Source organism: Scyliorhinus torazame, chromosome 5 (genome assembly GCF_047496885.1).
Source record: "Scyliorhinus torazame isolate Kashiwa2021f chromosome 5, sScyTor2.1, whole genome shotgun sequence".
In the NCBI taxonomy this organism is placed as follows: Eukaryota; Metazoa; Chordata; class Chondrichthyes; order Carcharhiniformes; family Scyliorhinidae; genus Scyliorhinus; species Scyliorhinus torazame.
This window is the reverse complement of record NC_092711.1, coordinates 174,398,866-174,418,108: the sequence shown is the minus strand read 5'-3', so window position 1 is coordinate 174,418,108 and position 19,243 is coordinate 174,398,866. Positions and strand designations below refer to the sequence as shown.

Genomic DNA, 19,243 nt, shown 5'->3' with positions numbered 1-19,243 from the left:
AAGTTAAAGATTCCATTAAACAAAAGGAAGAGGCTTTTCCAGTGGCAAAAATAGTAGTAAGCCGGAGGATTGGGAACTAGTTTTAGGGGATGGCACGTGGCGAAGTGGTTAGCACTGGGACTACGGCGCTGAGGACCTGGATTGGACTCCCAACCCTGGGTCACATTAGTCTTTGCTAATCTTTTGCTTTTCACATTCCGAGAGGAGCTTTTCCAGGCGTTTTATTATGTTTCTCACCAGTTTAATCTCACATTCTATTTTCTCTTTATCAGTTTCTTGGTCTTCCTTTGCTGAATTCTAAAACTAGTTATTTTTTTCTTCTTCTTTTAAAAAAAATAAATTTAGAGTACCCAATTATTATTTTTTGTCCAATTAAGGGCCAATTTAGCCTGGCCAATCCACCGAACTTGCGCATGTTTGGGTTGTGGGGGTGAGATCCACACAGTCACTGGGAGACTGTGCAAACTCCACATGGACAGTGACCCGAGGCCAGAATCGAACCCGGGTCCTCAGTGTCGTAGGCAACAGTGCTAACCACTGTGCCACCATGCCGCCACATGGTCTTTCTTCTGATTTCATGGCGAGGGAGGATCGCCTTCATTAAAATGAATGTGTTGCCCAGACTGCTGTACTCGCAGCAGATGCTGCCTGTACTGCTGTCGACCAGAGTCATTAAGGAAATTAATAGAACGATTAGTACATTTATCTGGAACAAAAAGAGACCTTGCATCAAGTTTGTTCAGCTCCAATGACCAGGAGCTAAGAGAGGGTTGGGTCTCCCGAAAATCAGGCGATATCAACTGGCCTCTCATCTGAGGTTCATAAGAGATTGGGTGAGGATGGACCCAACATCCACCTGGCTGAATATAGAAGCAGGCCAGTCAGTTCTCCCTCTACAGGTCTTGTTGTTTATGGTGACATTAAGACAGGATCTGCTAAGTGTGATAATCCTGTTATTATTAATACTCTCAGAGCGTGGAGGTTGGCCCACCAATTAGAAGGGAGTTCTATATTGATTTCCGTTCTCTCTCCTGTCCACAGCAGTCTAGATTTTCCACCCAGTCTCATTGACCATGGATTTGATACCTGGAGAGATAGAGGTGTTTGTCGGCTGGGAAACAAGTCCAGAGATGCTTCCATACCATCCTTTGAGCAACTCTGTCAAAAAATTGATATCCTAAGACAAACCCTTTTTAAGTATTTACAGCACAGACACTTTATTCTTAATAAGGGATCCTTGCCTCATGATTCTTCAATTTCCCCAGTGGAAAGAATCCTGAATTCTGTGGAGTTGAAACAATTGATTAGCAAGTTCCATGATACTCTAAATTCCAGATGCTGCATTTCAACGTTCAGAGCGTTGCAGTCATGGGAAAGGGACTTAACAGTCAATATTGCTGAGGAGATATGGGGTAACAAATGGGACTATGTCTGTAAAAATTTTGGTTTGCAATAAAATGAAGGAGATCCAGTTCAAGATACTGTCAAGATCCAAGCCTATTGGCCAAATGTGGTGAGGGAACTGGAGAGGATTTTAGACAGAGTGTTAGAGTCTAACGCTTTATTCCTGATCCTGGGTCTCCGGCATGGACGAATCATTGATTCTATTTTAAAAAAGGCTCTGTAATATCTTGACTGTTGCCACTCATAAAAATATCCTCTGCTCCTGAATTAGTGACAATTTCCCCTCCAAACTTGGCATAGGCTGATTATTGAAAGCATCCTAATGGAATTTTTACCTTAGTACTCTGTTCGAAGTCTGATGTATTCCACAGAGTATGGAAGCCCCATCTCAAATACACAGGCCCAATTTTATCTGACCTGCTCGTCCTGGGCTTTCCATGAGCTTTTTATGCTTCATCTTAATTGGACTATGTGGTTAGTCTTTTTCACAATATTATGGGATGTGCAACCTGCATTGTTGCACTTCTGTTTTGTATAATCTTACCCTCTTTCCCCCCTCATAATGTTAACCTGTTAACTGATTGATAAATTGATCCGGCATTTCATTGAGAGGCTCTGGTCCCTCAAATATCCTGTTCCAAATTAATTCTGCAATGTGTTCCTTGTATTTATGCTGGCAATATCCCTTGTTCTCTGCGCCTATTTTCCACCAATGTTTCTGTCACTTTGTATTTATTGTTAAAAACCAATAAAATATGTTTTTTAATCTTTCCAGCTCATCTGTGAATATATTCAATGACCCCCCCCCCCCCTCCCTCCCTCTCAAGCCTCCATTGGTCCCTGCGGAAGAGAATTCAAGAGACAAACAACCCTCTAATGGAAGAGACGACTGGAAATAAATAATGTTGCGACAGTACAATATTACACAACTAGAAATAATAAATGTATTTTATTACAGAACCATCTCTAATGCATCTAATCTGTGCAATATAACAACACAAGACATATCTCTGTCTGATATTACTTTTCTGCCCCCTTAAATGTCAGCCATCTTCTGGGGAAACCAGCCCTTTAATTGTGAACATTAGGAAACAGACCAGTGGCTGGATTAGCACAGTGGGCTAAACAGCTGGCTTGAAATGCAGAACAATGCAAGCAGCGCGGGTTCAATTCCTGTACTAGCCTCCCAAAACAGGTGCCGGAATGTGGCGACTAGCGGCTTTTCACAGTAACTTCATTGAAGCCTACTTGTGGCAATAAGTGATATTGTATTATTATATTATCCTTTTAGTCAGACAAATAAATGTGTCAAGCTGAGGGAGCAAAGGATGGCAATGCCTTTAAGAGAGAGAGAGACATGGGCCAAGCTTTCCAGAGTCTGCACCCTTCTTGGATTCACTTCTTTTCCCTTCAGTTGGTGCAAGTCACCAATTGAAGGTCAGAATGAGAAAAGAAATGGAAAGGGGGAGGAAAGAAAGTGTTTTCCTGACAGATGTTGGAGACAGGAAGTTTGAGTCTGTGTGAAGCTCAATCTTCATTCACACGAAGCTCGCGCTCTGATTGGCTGGTGGACCAGAGTCCTTCCGGTCCTCGAAGTCTTCCCATTGGTGAACACTGCAGCAGGATTGTCGGGGAGGAGGAGGGGATGATCAGCGAGAGGCTTCTCGCTCTGGCCGAAGCCGTCAGCTGGTTGCCTGGAAACCTTGTCTGGAGATGCAGGAAGAGGGGGAAACAACGGGTGGGAGCGGGCCTGCGCACTGGAACCCGGGTAAACCACGCCCACTCCCACGTGAGCCAGGGATTCACCCCTCCAATGTATACATGAAAAAGATTGACCAAAGGGAAGCAGCGGAGGACCGGAAGTGAGCTGGGCCTCCAGCAAATCAGAGCCTGACCTTTTGTCAAATGGCTGCACGGAGCTTCCGCCACTGTCTGCCCAGGAAATTAAAATGAATAAATTAAATTTTATTAGCTCATGGAAAGCCCAGGATAAGCAGGTCAGATAAACTGGAGCCTATGTATTTGCTGCTCCTGTCTCTCAAACTTCCTCCTGTCTCCAACATCTGGGAGTAAAACACTTTCTTTTCTCCCCCTTTCCATTTCTTTGCTCATTCTGGTCTGCAGTGGTTCACTTGTTTAAATCCTCAGGCCCAGATGAGACATATCCCAGGCTGCTGTGGGAGACACGAGAGGACATTGCAGAGACTCCGACAATAATTTTCAAATCTTCTGCCAGAGGACAGGAGGACAGATAATGTGGTTTCATCATTCAAGAAGAGAAGTAGGGAAAAAACATGAAATTATAGGTCAGTGCGTCTAACTTTAGTGGTGGAGAAACTATTGGAAACAATTCTGAGGGCCAGAATTCATCTCCACTTGGGAAGGGAAGGATTAATCGAGGATAGACAGTACAGTTTTGTCAGGGAGAGATTGTGTCTTTCAAATTTGATTTTTATTTTTTGAGGTGACTAGGTGATGAAGGTTGTGCAGTTGATGTAGTCTACATGGACTTCAGTAAGACTTCAGTCTGTCATGGGAGACTGGTCAAGAAGGCAAGAGCCCAATTGATCCAGGGCATTTTGCCAAATTGGATCCAAAATTGGCTTAGTGGCAGGAAGCAGAGGGTGATGGTCAAAGGTTATCTTTGTGACTGAGACTCCATGTCCAGTGGTGCTCCGATAGGATTGCTGCTGGGTCCTTTGGTGTTTGTAGTGTACATTAATGATGTAGATGTGAGTGTAGGTGGCAAGTACGTATGCAGATGACAAAAACATTGGTGGAGTGGTAAATAGGAGGAAATCCTTATATTACAGGATACTATAGATGGTCTCGTTAGATGGGCAGAACAGTGGCAAATGGAATTTAACCATGAAACGTGTGAGGTAATGTGTTTTGGGAGGACTAAGAAGGCAAGGGAATATACAATGAATGGTAGGACCCTCCCTAGGAAGTACAGAGGACAGAGGGACCTTGGTGTGCATGTCCATAGATCCCTGAAGTCAGAAAGACACGGAGATAAGGTGGTTAATAAGAGGTATGGGATACTTGCTTTTATCAACTGAGGTATAGAATATAGGAGCAGGGTGGTTATGATGGAGCTGTATAAAATGCTCATTGGACTGCAGTTGGAGTACTGTGTGCAGTTCTGGTCGCTACTCTAGAGAAGGATGTGATTAGACTAGAAAGGGTGCAGAGGAGATTCACCAGGATGTTGCCTGGACGTTTCAGCTATGAAGAAAGGCTGGTTAGGAGTTGTTCCCCTTCGAGCTGAGGAAGCTGAGGAGTAAGTGAGATGTACAATTTTTTTTTTTTAATTTAAAGAATAATTTTTATTCAAATTTTCACAAAATATCAACAAAATACAGAAGGAAAAGAACCCCCCCCCCATTATACATAAATAATAAATTAACAGCCTTCATCAACACAAAGGCAAATATACACGCCCACTCAAGAAAGACGAACCCATCCCCCCCCCCCCCCCCCCCGGGTTGCTGCTGCTGCTGACCATCTTCTAACGTTCTACCAGGAAATCTAGGAACAGTTGCCACCGCCTGAAGAACCCTTGCACCGATCCCCTTACGGCAAATTTCACCCTCTCCAATTTAATAAATCCCGCCATATCGTTGATCCAGGATTCCACGCTTGGGGACCTTGCAACCATCCACTGAAGAAGAATCCTTCGCCGAGCTACCAGGGACGCAAAGGCCACAATACGGGTCTCTTTCGCGTCCTGCACTCTCGGCTCCTCTGCCACCCCAAATATTGCGAGCCCCCAGCCCGGCTTGACCCTGGAACCTACCACCCTCGACACTGTCCTCGCTACGCCCTTCCAAAAATCTTCCAGCGCTGGGCACGCCCAGAACATGTGGGTGTGGTTTGCTGGGCTCCCTGAGCACCTAACACACCTGTCCTCGCACCCAAAGAACTGGCTTATCCTTGCCCCGGTCATGTGTGCCTTATGCAGCACCTTAAATTGTATGAGGCTGAGCCTCGCGCAAGAGGAGGAAGAGTTCACCCTCCCCAGGGCATCCGCCCATGTCCCCTAGTCGATCTCCTCACCCAACTCCTCCTCCCACTTACCCTTCAGCTCCTCCACCGAGGCCGCCTCCTCCTCCTGCATCACCTGGTTCGTTGCCGAGATCCTCCCCCCTCCAACCCACACCCCCGACAGCACCCTGTCCTGGACCCTGCGTGGCGGCAACAGTGGGAACTCCACCACCTGCCGCCGAACAACGTCCTTACCTGCATATCTCTGAAGGTGTTCCCCGGGGGAGCCCAGACTTCTCCTCCAGCTCACCCAGGCTCGCGAACTTCCCGTCCACAAACAGGTCCCCCAACCTTCTAATACCTACCCTGTGCCAGCTCAGGAACCCTTTGTCCATCCACCCCGGGACAAACCGGTGGTTCCCCCGAATCGGGGACCACACCGAGGCCCCCACCTCCCACTTGTGACGTCTCCATTGCCCCCAAATTTTGAGGGCAGCCGCCACCATCGGGCTCGTTGGATACCACGTTGGAGGAAGCGGCAGCGGCGACGTCACCAGTGCCTCCAATTTCTAGAGCGACACCCGATGCTCCTCCCCACCCCGCACCAGCCCCCTCCAGTTTCTCGACTTCCTCAACGCCATGGCCAGGGGTTCAATCGCCAGGCCCGTGCCCCCACAGGACGCCATCTCCAGCCTTTTCCATGCCGCCTCATCCCCCTCCATCACCCACTTACGCACCATTGCCACGTTGGCGGCCCAATAATACCCACAGAGGTTGGGCAGTGCCAACGCCCCCCCATCTCTGCACCGCTCCAGGAACACCCTTCTCACCCTCTGGGTCTTCTGCGCCCACACAAACCCCATAACGCTCCTGTTAACCGCCTGAAGAAGGCCCTAGGGATCAGGATGCGGAGGCATTGGAACAGGAACAAAAACCTCGGGAGCACCGTCATTTTAACTGACTGCACCCTACCCGCCAGGGAGAGTGGCAGCACGTCCCACCTCTTAAACTCCTCCTCCATCTGCTCCACCAGCCTCATGAAGTTAAGCTTATGTAGGGCCCCCCAGCTCCTAGCCACCTGGACCCCCAGGTACCTGAAACTCCTCTCCGCCCTTTTTAGCGGGAGCTCACCAATCCCCCTCTCCTGGTCCCCCGGGTGCACTACGGACAACTTGCTCTTCCCCATATTAAGCTTGTACCCGGAGAAATTTCCAAACTCCCTAAGAATCCTCATCACCTCCAGCATTCCCCCCACCGGGTCCGCCACATATAGTGGCAAATCATCCGCATAGAGCGACACCCGATGCTCCTCCCCACCCCGCACCAGCCCCCTCCAGTTTCTCGACTCCCTCAACGCCATGGCCAGGGGTTCAATCGCCAGTGCAAAGAGCAGGGGGGCCAGGGGACACCCCTGCCTCGTCCCCCGGTGTAGCCGGAAATACTCTGACCTCCTTCTGTTTGTGGCCACACCCTCACCCACCTGACGAACCCCTCCCCGAACCTTTACAACACCTCCCACAGGTACCCCCATTCCACCCTATCAAAGACCTTCTCCGCATCCATCGCCGCCACTATCTCCGCCTCCCCTTCCATCGCCGGCATCATTATAACATTCAAGAGCCTCCGTACATTAGTATTCAACTGCCTCCCTTTCACGAACCCCGTCTGATCCTCGTGTATGACCTGCGGCACACAGTCCTCTCTCTATCCTCATGGCCAAAATCTTTGCCAGCAACTTTGCATCTACATTTAAGAGTGAGATCGGCCTATATGACCCACACTGTGGGGGATCCTTGTCCCGCTTCAGGATCAGGGAAATCAGCGCTCTAGACATCGCGGGGGCAGAGCCCCCCCTCTTCCCTTGCCTCGTTGAAGGTCCTTACCAACAGTGGACCCATCTGGCCACGGTGCCTTCCCCGCCTGCATGTTTCCTATTCCTTTGACCAACTCCTCCAACCCAACCGGCGCCCCCAACCCCGCCACCTGCCCCTCCTCCACCCTTGGAAACCTCATCCGGTCCAGGAAGCGACCCATCCCTCCCTCCCTCCCTCCCTCCAGTGGGGGCTCAGACCGGTACAGTTCCTCCTAGAAGTCCCTGAAGACCCCATTGATACCCACTGCACTTCGCACCGTGCTCCCTCCTCCATCCCTAACTCCCCCGATCTCCCTAGCTGCCTCTCGCTTCCGAAGCTGGTGCGCCAGCATACGGCTCGCATTTTCTCCGTATTGATATACCGCCCCCTTCCTCCACTGTGCCTCCGCCCTCCTGGTGGTCAACAAATCGAACTCGGCCTGGAGGCTACGCCGCTCCCTAAGCAATCCCTCCTCCGGGACCTCCGCATACCTCCTGTCCACCCTCACCATCTCCCCCACCAACCTCTCCCTCTCTCTCCTCTCCCCCCTCTCCTTGTGTGCCCTAATGGAGATCAGTTCTCCTCTGACCACCGCCTTCAGCGCCTCCCAGACCACCCCTACTTGCACCTCCCCATTGTCATTAGCCTCCAGGTACCTCTCTATACACTTCCGGACCCGCCCGCTCACCTCCTCGTCCACCAGCAACCCCACCTCTAGGCGCCACAGCGGGCGCTGGTCCCTATCCTCCCCCAACTCGGGTCCAACCATTGCGGAGCATGATCAGAAATGGCTATCGCCGAGTACTCCGTATCCTCCACCCTCGGAATCATACGCCCTGCTCATGACAAAAGTCAATCCGGGAGTAGGCCTTGTGAACATGGGAGAAGAATGAAAATTCCCTGGCCCTCGGCCTCGCAAACTTCCATGGATCCACCCCTCCTACCTGGTCCATGAATCCCCTCAGCACCTTGGCCGCCGCCGGCCTCCTGCCCGTCCTAGACCTAGATCGATCCAGTGCCGGGTCCAGCACCGTGTTGAAATCCCCCCCCCCCATTATCAGGCCCCCTGTCTCCAGGTCCAGAATCCGGCCCAGCATACGCCGCATGAACCCCGCATCGTCCCAATTTGGGGCGTATACATTGACCAACACCACCCGCTCCCCCTACAGCTTGCCACTTACCATCACATACCTACCGCCATTGTCTGCCACAACGCCTCGAACGACACTCTCTTCCCCACCAGGATCGCCACCCCCCCCCGATTATTTTGCATCCAAACCCGAATGAAACACCTGCCCTACCCACCCCTTTCTCAACCTTACCTGATCTGCCACCCTCAGGTGCGTCTCCTGAAGCATGGCCACATCCGCCTTCAGCCCCTTCAGGTGCGCAAACACGCGGGCCCGTTTGACCGGACCATTCAGTCCCCTTACATTCCAGGTTATCAGCTGGATCAGGGGGCTACTCACCCCCCCTCCCCCGCCGACCAGCCATAGTCCTTCCTAGGCCAGCCAAGTGCCCGCGCCCCCTCGCACGACCCGTTCCCCACAGCGGCAGACCCCCGCCCCGACCTCCTCTACCAACTCCAGGTCTCCCTTGGCCATTCCAGCAGCAATCCAGTCCCATTCTCCACCCCCCCCCCCCCCCCAAGCTAGATTCCCCCCCCCCCCCAGCTGCATTGCTCCCCCCATTGCACTCCTGTACATCTGCTGACCCCGGCCACTCCCGCCGCTCCATCAAACCCCCCCCCCAGTGTGGAACTTCCCCTCCCCCCCTTGTCCATCAGCAGGATCTCATCCATTCCACTCCCAGCGTGGGAGAAAAAGCCCGTGCTTCCCAGCTCCGGCCCCGCCCCTTCAACCCTAAGCGCGGGAAAAAGCCCGTGCTTTCCACTCGCCCGGCCCCGCCTCCTCTGGCGCAGCTCCCTTTCCAGGCCACTACCCCCAACTCGCCCCCCCCCCCCCCCCCCCCACGGGGCCCCATCTCCCCTACCGACCATCAACCCCCAAGCAGTTTACAAGTGCCGTTACGGGCCCTAAGAAGAGCCCAAAAGTCAGTTTTTAGCGGGACCTGCCGAACGTGCAACTTAGCTACGCATAGCCGCAACCGGAAGGCCAGATCTACAAATTTATAAAAGATATAGCGAGAGTAGATGGGAAGAAACCTTTCCCCTTAGTAGACATGTCGATAAACAGCGGGCATAAATTTAAGATGAGTGGCAGGAGATTTAGAGGGTATTTGAGGAAAAACATTTTCACCAGAGGATGGTGGGATATGGAACTCACTGCCTGAATTGTGGTCAAGGCAGGAAACCACACAACATTGAAGAAGCATTTAGATGAGTATTTGACAGGTCAAAGCACACAAGGCTACGGACCAAGTGCTGGGAAATGGGATGAGAATAGATAGGTGCCTGATAACCAGTACAGACAGGATGGGCCAAAGGGCCTCTTGTGCTGCTGTGAAACTCTCTGATTCTATGAGGACAGCGATATATCTTGTGTTGTTACATTGCACAGATTAGATACATTATTGGTGGCCTTGGAATGAAGTACATTGATTATTCCAGTCTTGTAACGTAGAACTGTCGCTATGTTATATATTTCCAGTCCGATAGATTACAGAAGATCAGGAGTCCAATGGACATTTCGAGTTGATGCTGACTCTCTGTTGAGCAATTCTGTCAGTCTCGAGTCTGTCCCATTCTGTAACCCTGCAGTACCCGTTCAATTTCAGTTAGAAATTAGTAATCATCTCTGCTTGACTCCCGTCATGTATCAAGTATCAAGATCATGATTATTCCTAACCCCCTGTATCTTAACCAACTGGAACAATCCTAAACATTAAGCACATTTTCAGTCCAGTAATATAGACATATATCTGTCTGGCAGCTGCGTGAAGATTTTCAGGTCACTGTGTCCATGACAGGAAGCAGTGAGCATGGATCTGTCAATCAGCCTGAATCAGCACCTTCCAGAGAATTGGGAGGGTGAATATTAGGTCCAGCAGAGTGAGAATGGAGAGAGAGTGCGTGGGATGGAGATTTACAGCTTTTGGGGAATGAGAGAGGAAAGAATGTTCCAGAGAAACTAAAATTGTCTGTTCTGAATTTCTACCCTGTACTGACAGTGATAATTTTTGTAAACCCCTTTTACAGAATATTAGAAAGTGAGGATTTACAGAACAGAAATCTCAATCCAAACATCATGCCAAGAACGGACAGTCAGTCGATTGATTGGGACCTGAATATCATCAGCCTTTGAATCTAGAAGGAGAAATGTTTGTTCTGTCGACTTCAACAGATTTTCTGCATCAGTGTGACTGGAAAAGCACCGAGACACAAACACCCGAGTGAGAGTGTTCCAGAGCACTGACTGTGGAAAGAGCTTTAACCAGTTACACAGCCTGAAAAAATATTGCACCATTCACAGCGGGGACTGTACACGTGTTGTGTGTGTGATCAAGGCTCTAACTGAATATCCAAACTGCAAAGATACAAGGAGACGAAAAACATGGAGAAACGGTGGAAATGTGGAGACTGTGGGAAGGGATTTAAATACCCATCTGAGCTGGAAACTCGATCAATGCAGTCACACTGGGGAGAGGCCTTTCACCTGCTCTGTGTGGGAAGGGATTCACTCAATTATCCAACGTGCAGACACACCAGCGAGTTCACACTGGGGAGAGGCCGTTCACCTGCTGTGTGTGGGAAGGGATTCACTCAGTCATCCAGCCTGCTGAGCCACAATGTCACTCACACCAATGAGAGACCCTTTAAATGCTCTGACTGCGGGTTCCAATCCTGGCCCTGGGTCACTCTCCGTGTGGAGTTTGCACATTCTCCCCATGTCTGCGTGGGCTTCGCTCCCACAACCCAAAGATGTGCAGGTTAGGTGGATTGGCCAAGCTAAATTGCCCCTTTATTGGGGGAAAAAAATAATTGGATATTCTAAATTTAAGAAACAAAAACCCAAAATAAATCAAAATGGAGGAGAGAGTTCAGGGTCTGAAGTTGTTGAACTCAGTGTTGAGTCCAGTAGCTGTAAAGTGCCTCATGGGAAGATGAGGGGCTGTTCGTCCAGCTTGTGTTGGGCTTCTCCGGAACATTGCAGCAGGCCGAGGACAGAAATGTGAGCCTGAGAGCAAGGTGGTGAATTCTAATGGCAGCAAGCGGAAGGTCAGGGTCATGCTTGTGGACTGAGTGGAGCTGTTCCACAAAGAGGGCAGGGAACAGGCTCCAGATTAATTAATTTGGGTCCAGATCATTGTGAACATCTTTTACTCTGGTTGTCTTTGATCCTCAAGTCAATTTTCTGTTTTTATAACCATGTTCTCTTTCATCAATAAACTTCTTTCAGTAAAAATATTGACTTTTCTGAACTTTTGATGATTAGATTGATGTACTTTAGGGAAAGTGGGTGAGAGGGATTGACAGGCTCTTTAACAGAAAGTGAGTCCCTCTGAGGTAATTGGCAAAGGAACCAGAGGGGGAGATGAGATTTTAGTTTATCTTTTGACACAGCGAGTTGTTCTGATCTGCCACAAAACAGATTCAATTGTATCTTTCCAAAAAGTAAATACTTGAATGGGAAGAATTTGCAGCGCTGTGGGGAAAGGGCAGAGCAGTTGGATGAATCAGAGAATCCTTTCAAAGAGATAGCAGGGGCACGATGGGCTGAGTGAATTCCTCCTGAATCTGAGCCTCCTGCTTTTGTGCAGGTTAAAAGGGACAGATTTCATTGCAGCCTCTTCCCTGTATATGTATTGAAAGAGACGGTTTCTCTTGAGCTCTGAGTGACCGATATAACAATCAGTTGGAGGCCCATATGCCAGTCAGTCCTCCAGCACCTTCCTGTCTCTATTAGTGCGACACCCATGGCAGTTTCCCAACTGGGTCACAGGCCCCGTTATTCTCAACTAAATTCAACCCTCAGCTCCGTCTCCTGCCTGTCATTGACATGAGCAATAGAGACAGAAAGGTACCCGAGGGTCAAATAGAAAGTTAAAACTGTCTCTAAATCAACACTTGAAAATGAAATGAAAATGAAAATCGCTTATTGTCACAAGTAGGCTTCAAATGTAGTTACTGTGAAAAGCCCTTAGTCGCCACATTCCGGCGCCTATTTCATTGGCTGTAAAGTACTTTGGGACGTCCTCTGGTTGTGAAAGGTGCTATAGAAAGGCAAGTTTTTAAATTGAAGATTTCTGTTATCTAATCTTGTTATCTGGAATTTAATTGATGTCAGCCACCCCAACTTAGCATTTAATAAATTCACTTTGGTTCAGACAAGACTTTAACCAATTAAGACAAAGGCAGATTTTTCTGGATAGTAAATTTACTGAATAACTTTAAGACATTGACTTTTACAACTTCATGCGGGTGATCAGTCTGTCGAAGTGTAACCCTCTGTGGTTCCTTCTTTGACAGTAATTCTTGTGGAATTCAGCCTCGGGAGTCTGGCTCCTTCTTTCACAGTAATTTCCTTGGAACTCGGCCTCGGGAGTCTTCAGTACTTGGCCAGCATGGAAGACCTTTGAAACCTCTACTTTTATCCCCAAAGTGACCATTACCTCAGGTCAGAGTTGGGCTGTTGTAACATAACAATTCGTCAATTTGGTCACTAGATTCATTAATTGGATCCCCAATTACTGACACCACCTTCTCTCATTATCTCAGACAGGAATACAATAGAACTGTTTCATACTATCCCTTTATCTGATTCTATACAATCCCTTATTCATAGTTTCAAATGTTGAGGCTAATCAGAACTTAAAGGTCTCTCTTGCCAGTACATTTATCCTCATTGCACTTTCTTTATGCACAGCAATTAAGCTTTTACATTTTTACAGCAAATGAAAATCAGGTCACAATCTAACGGCCACGATGCGCAAGGCGCAAATCCAAGTGCGCCACTTAGATCGCAGGAAAGTCGGAAATTGGGCACCGCACCAAGCACCAATCGGTTTCAGATCTAACCGGCCTATTCCCATTGGCGAGATCTGGATACAATTAAGGCCAATCTCCATCCCATTAACGGGAAGGTCCCCCTATCTAAAGGCCTCCCTTGATTTAAGCCAGTCGGTCAAATGGACACCGATTAGTATTAGCCCACACAGACATGGGCCAGGTGTCACGGTACCGGAGGGGTTCCCGGGCCATTGAAGGCCCCTGAGTGGTTAGGGCAGGGTGGCCTCCCGGCCCAGCCCCTGGAACGTGTGCACCTTGGCACTGCCAGACTGGCACCTTAGCACCGCAAACCTGGGTATTTCACACTCTGCCCACTCACTAAGATCATTCATAAAGACTGAGTCTTGATTTTGTGCAACATCCATGTCTTTCTCTCCACTTCAAATCCTCTGTGAAAATCCAAACACAGTGGGCGCGATTCTCCACTCCGCCGGTTGGGAGAATCGCCTGGGCCGCCGAAATTTCCGGGGACGCCGGTCCGATGCCGTCCCGCGATTCTCCCAAGCGGCGGGAACGGGCCGGTCGAGTTTCGCGGGCCGCAGGCCAGAGAATCGCCGGAGATACCCAAAATGGCGATTCTCCGGCACCCCCGCTATTCTGAGGCCCGGATGGGCCGAGCGGCCAGGCCAAAACGGCGGGTTCCCCCCGGCGCCGTCCACACCTGGTCGCTACAGTCGTGGGCGGTGCGTGAACGCTGGGGGGGCGGCCTGTGGGGGGGGCGAGGGGGGATCCTGCACTGGGCTTCACCTTGAATGAGGGGTGGCCCGCGATCGGTGCCCACCGATCGTCGGGCCGTCCTCTCTGAAGGAGGACCTCCTTCCTTCCGCGGCCCCGCAAGATCCGTCCCCCATCTTCTTGCGGGGCGGATTTGGACAGGACGGCAACCACGCATGCGCAGGTTGGCGCCGGCCAACCCGCGCATGCGCGGATGACGTCCGTTATGCGGCGCCGGCCGCGTCATCTATGCGGCGCCGCTTTTACGCGGGCGACAAGGCCTGGCGCGGGTAGATGGCGCGGCCCCGATACTGGCCCATTGTCAGGGCCTGAATCGGTTGGGACCGGGGCCGTTCCGCGCCGTCGTGAACCTCGATGGTGTTCACGACGGCGCGGCCACTTCGTCGTGGGGGTGGAGAATCCCGCCCAGTGTATCGTGAAATTATTAGATTTAAAACAGAACGAGTTGTTGGGAGTCACTGCCTGACAATGAAATGAAAATCGCTTATTGTCACAAGTAGGCTTCAATGAAGTTACTGTGAAAAGCCCCTAGTCGCCACATTCCAGCACCTGTTCGGGGAGGCTGGTACGGGAATTGAACCGTGCTGGCTGGCCTGCATTGGTCTGCTTTCAAAGCCAGCGATTTAGCCCTGTGCTAAACAGCCCCTTGCACAATGGTGATGGAAGTAAATTCAACAGCAACTTTCAAAAGGAAACTGGACAGATTCTGTAGGAAAATAAACTTGCAGAGCGATGGGACTAATTAGATAGTTCACTCAAAGAGCTAGCATGAGAATGATGGGCAGGATGGCCTCTTTCTGTGCTCACTGAAACTCGTTTACATTTGAAGAAAGTGGGAAATACCTGGAAGCCACTTCCTACGATGCGAGTAGAAACAGAGATGATGGAATGTTTCCCAAAGAAAATTGGATGGGCTTTTAAGGGAAATAAACTGACAGTGATACAGGGATAGAACAGCAGGCCAGCAGCATGGTTTAATTACCGTACCAGCCTCCCCGAACAGGTGCCGGAATATGGCGACGAGGGGCTTTACACAGTAACTTCATTTGAAGCCTACTTGTACAAGAAGCGATTTTCATTTTTCATTTCATTACAAGTTGTGAATCTTTGGAATTCTCTACCCCAGAGGGCTGTGGAAGCTCAGTAATTGAGTGTGTTTAAAGCAGAGACTGACAGATTTCTAAATACTAATAACACAAAGGGATATGGGGATAGTGTGGGGAAAAGGCATTGAAGTGGATGATCAGCCATGATCGTATTGAATGGTGGAGCAGGCTCGACGGGCTGAATGGCCAACTCCTGCTCCTATGTTCCAATGATACAAAGATAGGTAGGAAAGCAAATTGTGAAGAGGACATAAGGAGGTTAAAAAGGTATATGTTAAATGAGTGGAATAAGATCTGCCAAATGGAGAATAATGTGGGAAAATGTGTAATTGTCCATGTTGGCCAGAAGAATAAAAAAGCTTATTATCTAAATGGTGAGAGGTTGCAGAGCTCTGAGATTCAGAGGGATCTGGGTGTCCAAGAGCATGAATCACAAAAGGCGAGTATACAGGTACAGCAAGTAATTAGGAAAGCTAATAGAATGTTATTGTTTATTGTGAGGGGAATTGAATGCAAAAGTAGGGAGGTTATGCTTCAGTTATACAGGACATTGGTGAGAATACATCTGGAGCACTGTGTACAGTATCGCTCTCATTTAAGGAATGATGTAAATGTGTTGGAAGCAGTTCAGAGAAGGTTTACTGGACTCATACCTGGAATTGGAGGCTGGTCTTATGAGGAATGATTGGACATGATGGGCTTGTGTCCGATGGAGTTTAGGTGTCGTGATTGAACTGTATAAGATCCTGAGGGGCCTTGACAGGGTGGATGTGGAAAGGATGTTTCCTCTTGTGGGAGAATCTAGAAATTGGAGTCAATTTAAAAGTAATAACTTGCCCATTTAAGGCAGAGGACAACTTTTTTCTCAGAGGGTTGGGAGTCTTTGGAACTCTCTTCCTCAAAGGGCAGTGGAAGCAGAGTCTTTGAATATTGTGAAGGCAGAGCTGTATAGATTCTTGAAAAGCAAGGGGGTGAAAGTTTATCAGGGGTAGGTGGAAATAAGACCACACTAAGACCATAAGGAATAGGAGTAGGCCATTCGGCCCTTCCAGCCTGCACCTTTCAATAGAATCATGGCTGAAACCAACATTCCTCACGTGCCCTTTACCCGTAATCCTCGGTTCACTGACTGATCAAGAATCTCTCTCATCCGGGAAGCAGGGTGGCACAGTGTTTAGCATTGCTGCCTCACGGCGCCGAGGTCCCAGGTTCGATCCCGGCTCTGGGTCACTGTACGTGTGGGGTTTGCACATTCTCCCTGAGTCTGTGTGGGTTTCGCCCCCACAACCCAAAAGATGTGCAGGGTAGGTGGATTGGCCACGCTAAATTGCCCCTTAATTGGAAAAAATGAATTGGGAACCCTAAATTTACATTTATAAACAAGAATCTATCTCAGCCTTAATATCTTCAGATTTTCTGAATGTGCTCTTATTGCTTCCTTATAATTTATTCCAACATTTTTTTCAACAATAAATGTTAGGCTAATCGTCCAATATTGTCTCATTTTTTGCCTCCCTCCCATTCTGAATCGGGGGTTGTCACATTGGCAGTTTTCCAATCCTCTGGTACCTCTCCAGAATCCAAGGATTTTTGGAAAATTACAATCAATGCACCCACTATCTCTGCAGACATTTCTTTTCGGATCCTAGGATGCAGCCATCCAGGGGACTTATCTTGTCCCCATTAGTTTGTCCACGACAACTTCTCCAGTGATGGTATTTAATTACTTCCTCCGTATTCTTTAGTATTAAAGGGATATTCGAAGTATCTTGGTGCAAAATATCTGTTTAATTCCTCTGCTATTTCCTTTTTCCCATAACTGACACCGCAGCATGGAGGCACAGTGGTTAGCACGGTTGCTTCACAGCTCCAGGGACCTGGGTTCAATTCCCGGCTTGGGTCACTGTCTGTGCGGAGTCTGCCCGTTCTCCCCAAAACTGCGTGGTTTCCTCCGGTTCCCTCCCACAAGTCCCAAAAGACTTTGTAAGGTGAATTGGGCATTCTGAATTCTCCCTCTGTGTACCCGAACAGGCCGGAGTGTGGCGACTAGCGGATATTCACAGTAACTTCATTGCAGTGATATTGTAAGCTTACTTGTGACAATAATAACGATTATAATAATAAAGAATATTATTACTATCTCCCCAGATTTATTTTCTAAGGAGCCTCTGTGGAGTTGAGGTGTGAATCAGATCAGCCGTGAACTTATTGAATGGTGGAGCAGGCTCGAGGGGCCGAGTGGCCTACTCCTGCTCCTAATTCGTCTGTTATCACATCCTTTATAATAGATTGTAGCATTTTCCTTCCTACTGATGTCAGGCTAATGGGTCTGTTCCCCGTTTTCTCTCTCTCCTTAAATATTGGGGTTACATTTACCACTTTCCAATCTGCAGGAAACATTCCAGAATCCATAGAATTTTGAAAGATGATCACCAATGTATCCACTATCTCTACAGCCGCCTCTTTCAACACTCTGGGATGTAGAGCAGCAGCTTTTGGGGATTTATTAACTTTCAACCACATTAATTTCTCCAGTGCTGCTTTTTCACTAATACTAATCTCTTGCAGTTCCTCGTGCTCACTGGTCCCTTGGTTCTCTCGTGTTTTTGGGACAATTTCTGTATCTTCCTCTGTGAAGACAGACACACATTGTTTTGTTTCTCTGCCATTTCCTCATTCCCCATTATAAACTCTCCTGTCTCTGCCTGGAATGGACCCACATTGGTCTTTGCGAATCTTTTCCTTTTCACATTCCTATAGGAGCTTTTCCAGTTCTCCCCAGTTTGCTCTCATATTCTATTTCTCTTTATTAGTTTCTTGGTCCTTTGCTGAATTCTAAAACAAGTTCCCAATCCTCAGGCTCACTACAAAACTGTCTCCTCCATTGATCTAATGGAATCTTTAACTTTTCTTGTTAGCCACGATAGCTTCACTTTTGCTGTTTAATTTTTGCTTCTTATAGGAATCTATATTTTATGTAAATAAAATGCTAGTGGTTGCCTGTCTGTCTATTGTCTGTCTTCATACATAGAACAACAAAGAACAAAGGACAGTACAGGAACAGGCCCTTCGGCCCACCAAGCCTGCTTGGACCATGATGTCTGTCTAAACTAAAACCTTCTGTGCTTCCAGGGTCTGTATCCGTCTCTTCCCATCCTATTCATGGATTCGCCAAGATGCCTCTTCAACGTCACTATCGTACCTGCTTCCACCACCTCCTCCGGCAGCGAGTTCCAGGCACTCACCACCCTCTGTGTAAAAAAACCTTCAATCGCACATCTCCTCTGAACTTTGCCCCTCGCACCTTAAACCTATGTCACCTGGTAATTGACTTTTCCAACCTGGCAAAAAGCTTCTGACTATCCACACCACTCAGAATTTTCTATACTTTTATCAGGTCTTCCCTCAACCTCCGTCGCTCGAGTGAAAACAATCAGAATTTATCCAACCTCTCCTCATAGCTAATACCCTCCAGGCCAGTCAACATCCTGGTAAACCTCCTCTGTACTCTCTCCAAAGCCTCCACATCCTTTTGGTAATGTGGTGACCAGAATTGTAGGCAATATTCCACGTGTGGCCTAACTAAGGTTCTGTACAGCTGCAGCATGACTTGCCAATTTTTATACTCAATGTCCCGACCAATGAAGACAAGCATGCCGTCTGCCGCCTTAGCTCCTTATCCACCTGCGTTGCCACTTTCAGTGATTTGTTTATTGTAATTTCCCAACCTACCACAGACAACTTGCCCCTCATACCATGACAGTTTCCTTCTGCGAGAAACACCCAGATAAATTAGACAAAAGAACCCTGTAACCACCACAGCCCATCTTCATGGCAACATGGCTGCTTTGGGAACAAAATATTTCCAACGTGCAAACACCTTTTCATTCTGTGCTCCTCGTCAAACTTGGAACCAGGTAATCGCAACTAGCCTCAAAAATGGTCAGCCCACCGGAGGCAGAGGTGTTAGACCGGCCAGTCCAGCAGAAAGAAACCCTCCAATCATCACCATTCACCAGATGTCAGAATGAACAGAATGCAGTCCTGGATGTCAGTGAGAACAGAAACAATAACAACGGAGCCAACATCTGGAATTTATTGTGAACTTGGAGTCACAACAGGTGTGATGAATCACAAAACCCCTCCCCACATTGAGAGCAGATGAATGGTCTCTCCCCAGAATTAACTCG

At 48.6% G+C, this 19,243-nt stretch overlaps 2 long non-coding RNA genes across 2 annotated transcripts in view; one reads left to right on the top strand and one right to left on the bottom strand.

Annotated features, from left to right (window-relative positions):
* The window catches only part of LOC140422408 (uncharacterized), a 176,229-nt gene extending 157,591 nt beyond the window's left edge, over nucleotides 1-18,638 (bottom strand). The window contains exon 1 of the long non-coding RNA XR_011947436.1: nucleotides 12,901-18,638. This is a non-coding gene — a long non-coding RNA (uncharacterized lncRNA). The remainder of the gene's footprint in view (nucleotides 1-12,900) is intronic.
* Nucleotides 3,218-11,608, top strand: LOC140422414 (uncharacterized). The gene is made up of 2 exons (XR_011947445.1): nucleotides 3,218-3,401; nucleotides 10,402-11,608. It is a non-coding gene; the product is annotated as an uncharacterized lncRNA (long non-coding RNA).
* Nucleotides 18,639-19,243: the final 605 nt, after the last annotated feature.